The sequence below is a fragment of the Trematomus bernacchii genome, unplaced genomic scaffold (genome assembly GCF_902827165.1).
Source record: "Trematomus bernacchii unplaced genomic scaffold, fTreBer1.1, whole genome shotgun sequence".
NCBI classification, from domain to species: domain Eukaryota; kingdom Metazoa; phylum Chordata; class Actinopteri; order Perciformes; family Nototheniidae; genus Trematomus; species Trematomus bernacchii.
In genome coordinates this window covers 9,963,448-9,973,856 of record NW_022987720.1, presented here as the reverse complement: position 1 = coordinate 9,973,856, position 10,409 = coordinate 9,963,448, and the positions used below count along the sequence as shown (strand labels likewise).

General features: G+C 38.2%; 1 long non-coding RNA gene and 1 pseudogene across 1 annotated transcript; both read left to right on the top strand.

Moving 5' to 3' along the window:
• Positions 1-6,814: 6,814 nt before the first annotated feature.
• LOC117493130 lies at positions 6,815-7,810 on the top strand. Its single transcript, XR_004556937.1, has 2 exons — positions 6,815-6,874; positions 7,570-7,810. It is a non-coding gene; the product is annotated as an uncharacterized LOC117493130 (long non-coding RNA).
• Positions 7,811-9,094: 1,284 nt separating this feature from the next.
• Positions 9,095-10,409, top strand: part of LOC117493128 — a 35,603-nt pseudogene continuing 34,288 nt past the window's right edge.

Sequence of the window (10,409 nt, the reverse complement as noted above, 5' to 3'; positions counted from 1 at the left end):
TCGGGCCCGCTCCGACCGTGACAGCTCGAACGTCTTTAGCAGGAAAGCCTTGAACGCTGCATATTTATCCTGGGCAGGGGGAGATGTGATAAAACCCACCGTCCGGGTCGCAGTGGAGCTCCCCAGCGCCGAAACAACGTGAAAATAGCGTGCTGCGTCATCAGCAACTCCGCGGAGGGCGAACTGAGCCTCCGCCTGAGCGAACCATGCAGCCGCAGATGTCTCCCAAAACTCCGGCAGTTTGAAAAAAACGGCGTTATTTGCCATGTTCTGAACAGTCTCGGATCCTTCAACGAGACTTTCGTCGGGGTCACCAATGTGGTGCCGAGAGACGGGAGTCGGAGGCGGTGTATCGAATGAACAAGCTAGACCTTTATTTTGCATCTGAACTTCATGTCACAACAACATGCACGAGGAGAAGAATACCGGCGGAAACCCTAAGTCCGCCTCACTCAAATGTCCGTGTGAAACAACACAGTACAGTAGATCTGTGGGTGGATAATGTCAATCACCACAGCATCATCTTAAATAACTTTACTATTATACAGTATATTTCTACCAAACTCACTATTTGCATTGTTGTTGTTAGCATATGGTTAGCTAGCTGCGCTAACGGATATTAGAAGCTGTTTCTAAAACAAGGAGAGAGAGCTCTCTGCTGTCAGACTGAGAGAGATAACTACAGCTCTGTGAGGTACAGTGGCGACTGGTCATTAGGGGCAGGTGCCCCACCTAGTGTCAGCAGAAAGTATTACACATGATTACAAAAAATGCAAAGAGATGCAAAAATATATTTTAAGGTCATGTTTAATCATCTGATTCGTCTGTACATTGCTGTTTTAGTCTGTGTTCTTCTAATTAGTGTCTACAGTGCCGTTTTGAGCCATGTGGGACAAAACCTGATCGTGCCCCTCCCTCTCACTGTCAAAGTGAACGGTGACTGTTAAAACTACACTGCGCATGCTCAGAGTATTTTTCACTCTGTGGCAAAAAAAAAAAGACCAAAGGGGCACAGAGCTGCCATCCCCACTATACGTCATCTCACATCATTCAGAGCTGATTGGCTGTAAGTACGTGTGCCGCGAAAAGTGTGGTGTGTGAAGAGCATGGATGTATAATAAGAGGAGACGAGAGCTGCAGTGACGCGTCCTAAAACCTGGAAGTAAGCTGCAAAAAAGCAATGAGGTTTCTCCATAGAATTTTAGAAAATAGCTGTAAATAAGATCTGTGGGAAACGTACCTGTTAGATAAATGCACGTTTTGTTCAGCCGGATAACATCCACATGTCTACCCTACTTATATAATTTTTTTATCATAAATCTATCGATTAGATTTATGATAGACTTTTGAAACTACAAGAAGATAAGGAGGACTTTTACAAAAAAGTTATAGAAATTTTTGTCCAGAAGGATAGGCAAATGGACTTCATCTTCAAGTCAAGGTAAGACCGCAATTTTTTGAAAATGGGATCTTACTAAGAGAGAACAATTCAATATTTAAATGATAAAATTAAATTTTTTGGGTATCCTTTTGTTGAACTGTCTGTTTAAAATTAATCGAAGCATCAGACAAAAAAAGCTTTTGAAAATAATATTATATTTTGGTTTAGGTCAAAATATAATATTTGTAAACCTGAAGAGTCAGTGCCAGTGCCTCAGCAGCCATGAACCTCACTGCACGTCACTGCAGAAGCTTATATATAGACATCTACGTTTTTTGTGCCCCACCACTTTTGTACATATAAAAACGCCACTGGTGAGGTAAGGGTGATATACTTTGAATCTGGATGTAGCTCAAGTTGATGGTATCCAGCATTCAGATCCAGCTTGGAGAATACTACAGCTCCATTCAGGTTGTGGATGAGGTCATCTACAGTTGGTGTGATGTGGCGCTCTCGCTGTATTGCTGTGTTCGGCAGGCGCATATCCACACAGATGCGAACTTTGTCAGGGTTCTTTGGTTTTGGTGTAGCAACTATCGGAGACACCCATGGCGTTGGGCCGCTGATTCTCTCGATGACCCCTTTTTCCTGTAGCTGGTTTAATTCTGATTCCACTCTTTTTCTCATGTGGAAAGGAATCCTCCTGTGTGGCTGTGTCACAGGTTGCACTGACTCATCAATGTGTAGCTTCACTTGAAAATATTTGAGTTATCCTATGCCTTGAAATATGTCTTGGTACTCATGGAGGAGCTGGTTTGGGGATGAAATAGGCATTTCTGTGGACATAGAGTTTACAACTTTCAGAAGTCCTAGTTCTGTTGCTGTCTTTCGACTCAGCAGTGAGCCATGGTCACCCTGTATCACATAGAATGTAGCTGCATTCACTGTTGAAGTAGTTGAATGGACTGCAGCTTTACATTTTCCTCTCAAAGGAAGAGCAGTGGATGAGCCATAAGGATAGATCTTGGCAGCAGATGGTTGCAGTTCACAACTGGCTTTTAGCTCTTCATAGGAAACATCATCTAATATGTTCACTGTCGCACCAGAGTCAACAATAACATTTATTACTGTGTCCACAATTTGTATTTGTGTACGTTTGTGTTCTGCTTTGTCTTGCAGTGTGCATACAACATACACATAGTCATCTTCTGCTGAGCTGTCTGGAGTGTCTGGTCTCTGTGTCTTTTGCTCAGTTTGTTTCTGCACCTGATGCACTTTGTATTTTGGTCGGTAATGTTGTTGTTTTTCTGCAGCTTTAGGGGTATAATCTTTGTTTTGTGATCTGCAGCATCTTTGGAAATGATTTAATTGTCCACATGCTTTACAATCTTTCCCCTTTGCTGGGCAGTTTGCTTGTCCTCCCTCATGAGGAAAATGTCCACCACAGTTGTTGCAGGTTTTGTATTCATGCTTCACATTATTATATTTATTGAATTGTTTATGACTTTGGAAGCTTTTCTTTTGTACAGCATGCACTGGGAATTCTTTTTGTGATCTTCCTGTCTCCATACCTGCAGCTTGTTTGTCTGACAGTTTTTGAGCTCTGCCTGCATCCAGTAGTTTTTGAAGTGTCATATCGCTGTCCTTTAGCGCCGCCATGCGGAGGCGCACGGAACTGCAGCTTAGAATAATCTGTGACTTTATTTCCTTATCAGTGTCGGTAAAGTCACATGTTGACGCCAACTGTCTCAGTCGCGTGTGGAAAGCATCCAATGTCTCACTGTCATTTTGCCTGGCTTGTCTGAAAATATAGATCTCATATTCAGTGTTTACTTTGGGGCAGAAATAGGTTTGCATGCTCGCTATGGCCGTATCGTAATCATCAGTGTCTCCCGTTCCTGGCAGCGTGTCAAATATGTCATACACGTCTGATCCAGCATAGTGCAGCAATAGCGCACGTTTTTGTGTATCCTCCTTTATGTCTAATGCCACTAGGAAGTTGGTGAATCGTTGAATCCACCTTTTCCACCTCGAGCCTACAGAGCTGGGTTCAGTGTGCACATCAAACTGCGGGAAATGTGGGAGATTGGCCATGGTGCGTCTCGTGGATGGCTTGGCTAGCTTGTTAGCCTTATGTGTTAGCCAGCGTAGTTCGCTTACCGCTTATCCAGAACATTCTGCGATGTGTTGCGGTATCCTCGTCGCCAGTTATAGTGTTGTCCTTTTGTATGTGTATCTTGCTTTATTATAGACAACTCAGGAGACAGTGAGTATCGTTAGCTGTGCTTTATTCACGCTCTACATCATAACTGGTGTCACTCATAACATTCCGGGTATTCACAACTCCGGACCAAAGAGTATGTCACAACATTACAGTCAGTAAGTCAGAGATGTGCAACTATTTTTTACTTTTTGTTTTAAATTTTTTTTTTATAATTTATTATGGGAAGTGCCCTTTTTCTCACTTGAGCTCCTGCCCCCCAAAATGTCTGTGCACGTCCCTGGCCCGAGGTGATGGGCTGTCTCCGGGGAGAGTTTGTGGAGCACTGGATTTGTTTTGACCCAGTTTAAGCAGGAACACCTGATTCTTTATTGTTATGTAGTCTGGAACCAAAGGACTGACATTAAAAAAATACATTTCCTCATTAGAATTGTTAAAAATGACCTCACTTGTGTTAGGCTATATACATGTTGATGTGAACTGAACCTAAAATATCCAAAATATTTCAGCATTTTTTTAACCCAGAGAAATCCGTAATTATAATCAAGGTATTGGTACGTTTAATTTGTTATCCTGTGATGGCGTCGTTTCTCTTTCGAGCATGCGACAACATTGTCTGCCACAGCTCACGTAGACTAACTTTCTATCTAGTTTTCCCTTTTTATATGATCTTTGAATCTTTTTCTTTACTAGATGAAGGATTTTTGTCACGGGCATTTGGATTTTGAGTAATTGGAGAAACAAGCTGAGCGAATTTCAGAAAAACACAGATTTCTTGAGTGAAACTGCTTTATTCAGTTTTATTTTTACTGGTTTTAAGCACTGAGTTTGTTTGTCTACATAACAATGTACATACATATCCTCATGGGCTTTGAAATGCAACACTTTTCACATCACAAAACCCGTAATCTTATTAACAACATATCATATCTCATGAGGTTGTTTTTGTTCAGCTTTATACTTCCCTTTTTTTTAAGGATGAAAAGATGTGGAGGTTTCTGTTAATGCTGAGAAAGTATTTGAGGCTTTAAATTCAACACACAGTGACATCTGGTGGTTTGCTAAACGTACAGCAGCACTTCACATCACCAGTTATCTAATATACTGTATGTGCCGTAAAAATACCTTTTACAGTAGGATATTACTACATGTACATGTGATGTACAAAAAGCCTAAATATAGAATAGACATTGTTTTTGTTATTGCACAAAGTTTATTGACATGTTGTACTGGTGGTACATTCACACATATCAAACAGTAGGACAAAATAAAGGAGAATACAAAATGAAGTTGCAAACTGAAGCATAATTTCAACATTTGTACATGGGGATTTAAGCCTAAGCATGTTGGTTAACCCTTAGATGCATAAGTGGGTCTTTTTTGACCTGGTGAGGTGGTTTTCTTAGAGTATCTTTGTAATTACATTTTTTTATCATTTCATATTCCAGCTATTCTTCAAAAAACATGTTTTGGATATCATGCCATTCTCATTTTAAATTTACATTTTAAGAAAATGTAGTTTTTGTATTACTACCCCAAGCTTCCATAAGTGGGTCTTTTTTGACCCGGTGAGGTGGTTTTCTTGAAGTATCTTTGTAATTACATTTTTTTTAATAATTTCATATTCCAGCTATTCCTCAAAAAACATGTTTTGGATATCATGCCATTCAAATTTTAAATTGACATTTTAAGAAATTGTAGTTTTTGTATTACTACCCCAAACTTCCATAAGTGGGTCAAAAATGACCGGCATGCATTTTCTATGGAATCCTATGGGAAAATGTTTTTTTCAAAATGTAAAAATATTTCTAAAATTATAAATAGTGAAACATTTAATATAACATATTTCTAGTGTGAACCAAAATATAATACTAAATATTATACAAGTGATTTTTCTTAACCAAAATGACAAAAATGGCATAAAAACACATATTATTCTAATGCGGGTCCTTTTTGACCCACTTATGGAAGAGTGTAGGGTCCAGTCACTCGTGCATCTAAGGGTTAAAGTGTCATCTGTTTCCTGTTTGGTTTTCAGCCCGAGCGAATAGACCCCAGTGCATCCAGGCAGGGCTACGACATCCGCTCAGACGTCTGGAGTTTGGGAATCACACTGGTGAGTCTTCACTTCACACTCATGGAGTCAAATCATAAATAAATAAGATAGAAAAATAATAAAAATAGCTTTAAGCTCTACCATCTAAGGTGCCTCATACACTTGGATACCCATTACTCCTAAACGATTAATTAAGATTGAGGAAAACTGTGTACATTTTAAAGATGATTTAACATCAAAGTTTGTAAAAAGAAAATGTCCTTATTGCTCAGTATTGACAATCACAATGTATGCTTCATTAACTAGTTTCATATCATTGTAAACAACATGCATCAATTTATATACTGTTTTCATTATAATCAAGTACTATAGTAAAGTAACATAACTGTATGCTAGAATTTACATATTGTAAGGAAGTAGGGTCTCTAATAGTGAAAAAGCAGGAAATGTTTCTGTTATAGTGTACAATAAAAGGAGTTTTGGAATAACTTCAAAGGTTGTCTTCCTGTCAAGAACCAACCATTATTATTTTACACCTGCTTTGTATCTGCAGTTTTCCTTGTATACCATATGTAATGGCTATGTTGTGTTTCTGTACGAGCTGACCACAGGCAGGTTCCCCTACCCGAAGTGGAACAGTGTGTTTGACCAGCTGACCCAGGTGGCGAGGGGAGACCCCCCACAGCTCTGCAACTCTGAGGAGAGGCGCTTCTCTCCCAAATTCATCTCCTTTGTCAACGTGTCGTGAGGAAACACTGCTGGGAACACATTTTGCACAAATCTGTTTAGGGCTGTACTGAAGAGTTAGAAGCTTTTAAGCTTTGTTAATAACTTTGATTTACTAGAAGTACCATAAATAACATTTAAAGAACCACATTTTGTATTTATGTGACCAGAAATCTACATTTAGAGGACTGATAACGTCATAAAATAGGATGACGGACATTCAAAGCTTCATTTGAAAACCTCCTTAGCATTTCAAATTGTAAAAAATGTGTTACAGTTGTAAAAATTGAAGAAGTTTTGAATGTAAATTATGTAAATTATGTTTTAATGTCAGGGTATTGAACATGTTTTGGCTCCAGCTGTACCGTATGTCTCCCTGGTGAACATGGCTGAACTGTACCCTCTTTCTGTTAACACTTTTTATATTTGTCATCCTTCCTCTAGCCTTACAAAGGACGAGTCAAAAAGGCCAAAGTACAAAGAGCTACTGGTATGTTCTGTATACTGTACATTCATGAAGTTCTAGAGATGAAGGTTTAGAAATGCATTTTTATTGACTTAAATCCAGTTTCTTTTTGTACATAGTCTTACAAATTTGGAAAAAACTTAACTTGAAGGTATAAAGGTTAGAAATATGCTTTAATTCGCACAAACATCCTGAAAAAATCTTGAATTTCAACTAAATCTGTAGTTGCACCAACACATCACTGGTATAATAATAGTATAATCTATTTGTTATATTTGGCAACTCAGCAACATAAAAAAAAGCATTTTTGAATCAAAGTCATTATGAACAGCTGGTAAAATAAACAAAGTGATATGATATATTGACTGCTAAAGAGGGGTGCTGTAAACAATTGAAAATACATTTATATATGTATTATATTTATATTAACAATTTATATTTGACTTTCGAATTAATAGGTAAATTAATACATTAAGTTGAAATAAACATAACAATTCAAACATGTTTTTAAACTATTTAAATTATTATTATTTATAATAAACAAATTCATTCAATTAAAGTCTTTAAGAATCTGTACATTTTTAGATTAGTAACCTTGAAAGTGCTTGAAATGTACTGAGTCTGAATAAATACGAACCCTGGTGGTCGTTATTTTTATTTTATGTTTTGTAGGAGGTGGTATTTATCTATATCTCCTCTTGTTTCCCTGTCCACTGCAGAAAGATCCGTTCATCCAGATGTACGAGGAGCGCTCGGTGGACGTGGCGAGTTACGTGTGCCGGCTCATGGATCAGATGCCGACGTCTCCCAGCTCACCGATGTATATGGACTGATGGCACGACAAGACACACAAACACATCACTAAATATTCACCATGCAGTCTGCAACAATAGAAGCATTAAAAAAAAAAAGAAGAAAACAAAACAAATCCTTGTGTACATTTGCTTGGTCCCCTTATTGCAGTGTTAAAAGAGAATTGTAAAGCCTAAAAAAAACAACACACCATTTGCAATAACAGTGGTGTTATGTCTGTATAATATATCAACACTTCTGTTTCTCTCTTGTTCACAAATACAGTTATGTAAGTATGATAGCAGCTGAATCAAACAATCATCTAAATGAGGAAACATCTCAGTGGTTAGTATAAGGAAATAATAATAATAATGTGGAACTTGTATTTATATTTGATTTGGAGATTCTTCAACATACTGGAATCATGCTCTTTTGTGAATTGTCGCACCTCTTCCATGTACGTAACTGAAAGCATTGTGTTTGGTATGTTAATGAAACTTTGTTTCTCTGGGTATAAAGCAGTTTAAAGCGTGTTGGTGGGCAGAATCGTGTTAGACCTGCAGTCCGTGCTGAGGGGCTGCAGCCCTCGCTGTACAGTGGACTATATGCTGATATATATGAATAAAGACGGAGAGTGGAGGTGTGTGTTCTGTCTCGTGTTTTTCCCCATTCATTGAACATAAATAGTTAAGGCTTTATATCATTTTGTTTAACTTACAGCAATGCATTATTGTAGAGATTTGATTTTTAACTTGGTACTTCGTGAGGTTTCAGTTCCCTCCTGGGCACTGCCAGGGGCCATTGAGCAAGGCACTTGGCCCCCACTGCTCCCCAGGCTCCTGGTAACTTGTTAACTGATTTGAACTGGAAAGGAAGGGTATGAAAAAGATGTAATCTGAAAAATAACTAAAGCTACCAGAAAAGTAACATAATATAGAAATGTTGAATAAATAATATAAAAAAACATATTTGTCTCTATTCGCATTGTTTTTTTTTTATTATAAAAAAATGTATAATTATTTGCTTTTTTGTTATCAGCTCTCTACTAATACATATTTTAAATAGGTAATTTCATGATACACTTTGTTGATGTCAGCTCCTGAATTGTGCTGTGTATTTGCCTGAATTCTTAGCCTGGAATGATTCATATTTATTTATCTTTAGCAAAATTAGGTTTTCATTTTGTTTCAATAACAAATGACGGAAGGGAGTTGATAACAACTACAAATATAGACGCATATTTAAACAGGAAAGTGCAATGAGGGAGAAATAAATAATCTTAACCAAAACAGTTGATAATGTTGAATTTAGAACGCATTATATTGCCATGGTTACTCCATTCAAACGTGGTTTTGAAGCATAACGGCCGAACGTTGGTGAATATTGACAAAAAAAGTATCTCATAACAGTTCAGCTTTCTTGATAGTTTATCTTTCTATAAAGTGAGTGAAGATGGAGGAAGCCCCGGAGCAGGCAGTGAACGACAGCAGCAGCAGCAGCAGCGTCAAAGGGAACGCTTTCGGCCACTACGTCCGGCATCATGTCTTCTTGCTCTCCAGCCTGCTCTCCGTCGCCTTGGGTGAGTTCAACTCAGGCCGGAGAGCTCAGTGCAACTTTAGAAAGAGTTTTAACTGAATTATAAAATTGCTCTTTCAACGTTTTAAAACTGGCTTACACACTTTAGCGGCGTCTTGTTTTATGCTCATTTTAACTCGTTGTTTAGCTGACTTCGGTTGCTTGTTGTATGTCTTATCGTTGGTTTTCTTGGTATTTAATTTCAGTTTCTTTGTTACTAATCGTGATGGGTATTAAGCGCAGTTAAACTAAATGAACGGTATATTTTTTGTATTTCCAATAAGAAACATACTCAATTTCATTGTAATTAAGTAGCCTACGTGTAGGCCTACTCAATTACTGTACTAAAAAGTAAGTTATTATAGGTTAAGTTAGCCAGTAGTAAAACAAAAGTAATAATTTAAGGCATTACGAGTACTTTTACTGTTGGTACTTAAAGTGTACGTTAACTAGACCCTCCAGAAAAACGCGGGCTAAAATCCTTGATTATGCGGGCTAAAATCCTTGATTATGCGGGCTAAAATCCTTGATTATGCGATTAAACATGCGGGGTTTTTATGTGATTTTATGCGGTGAAGTTGCGAAATATGCGGAAATATGCTAAATATGCGAAAAGTTGCGAAATATGCGGGAGGCGGAAAAAAGGTGATTCTTCTCCCACACCCTGTTACTAGGCTACTACTGAATGAAAGTGAGCCCTTTTAAAGAGTTCCTATGATAAACAAGCATACTAGAAGCAAGCTACATCACAAAGTGTTATTTATGTATTTATATATGGGCTATTTTAATCACTCTCTCTCACACACACACACACACACACTCTTCTCCGCCTCATTCTGTTTTCATTTACTCGTTCGTTATCTGACCAGCTTCAATCTTGTAGGCTACTCACCTCGTTTTTGTAGCCCTCGAAAGGGTTTTGGAGGTTGATGCCTCGGTGAATGCGAGTTGTTTGACTTTCTTGTCCGCAGCAGCAGAAAGCATTTTAGAATGTTTGAATGAATCAAAGTGGGTCGTCACCGTCGATTTTCTCTTATGCTCCAACACAGTTGCACGGGGTGCAGAATAGTTTCCCCCCACTTTCGTTCAAGACATCGGGGTACTGCTTTGCCCGGTCTTTAGCAGAAATGTTCGTAGGCAAATGAGATGGATTCGATTTTTTCATCTTGGTCAGAGCCGTATAATAGTATAA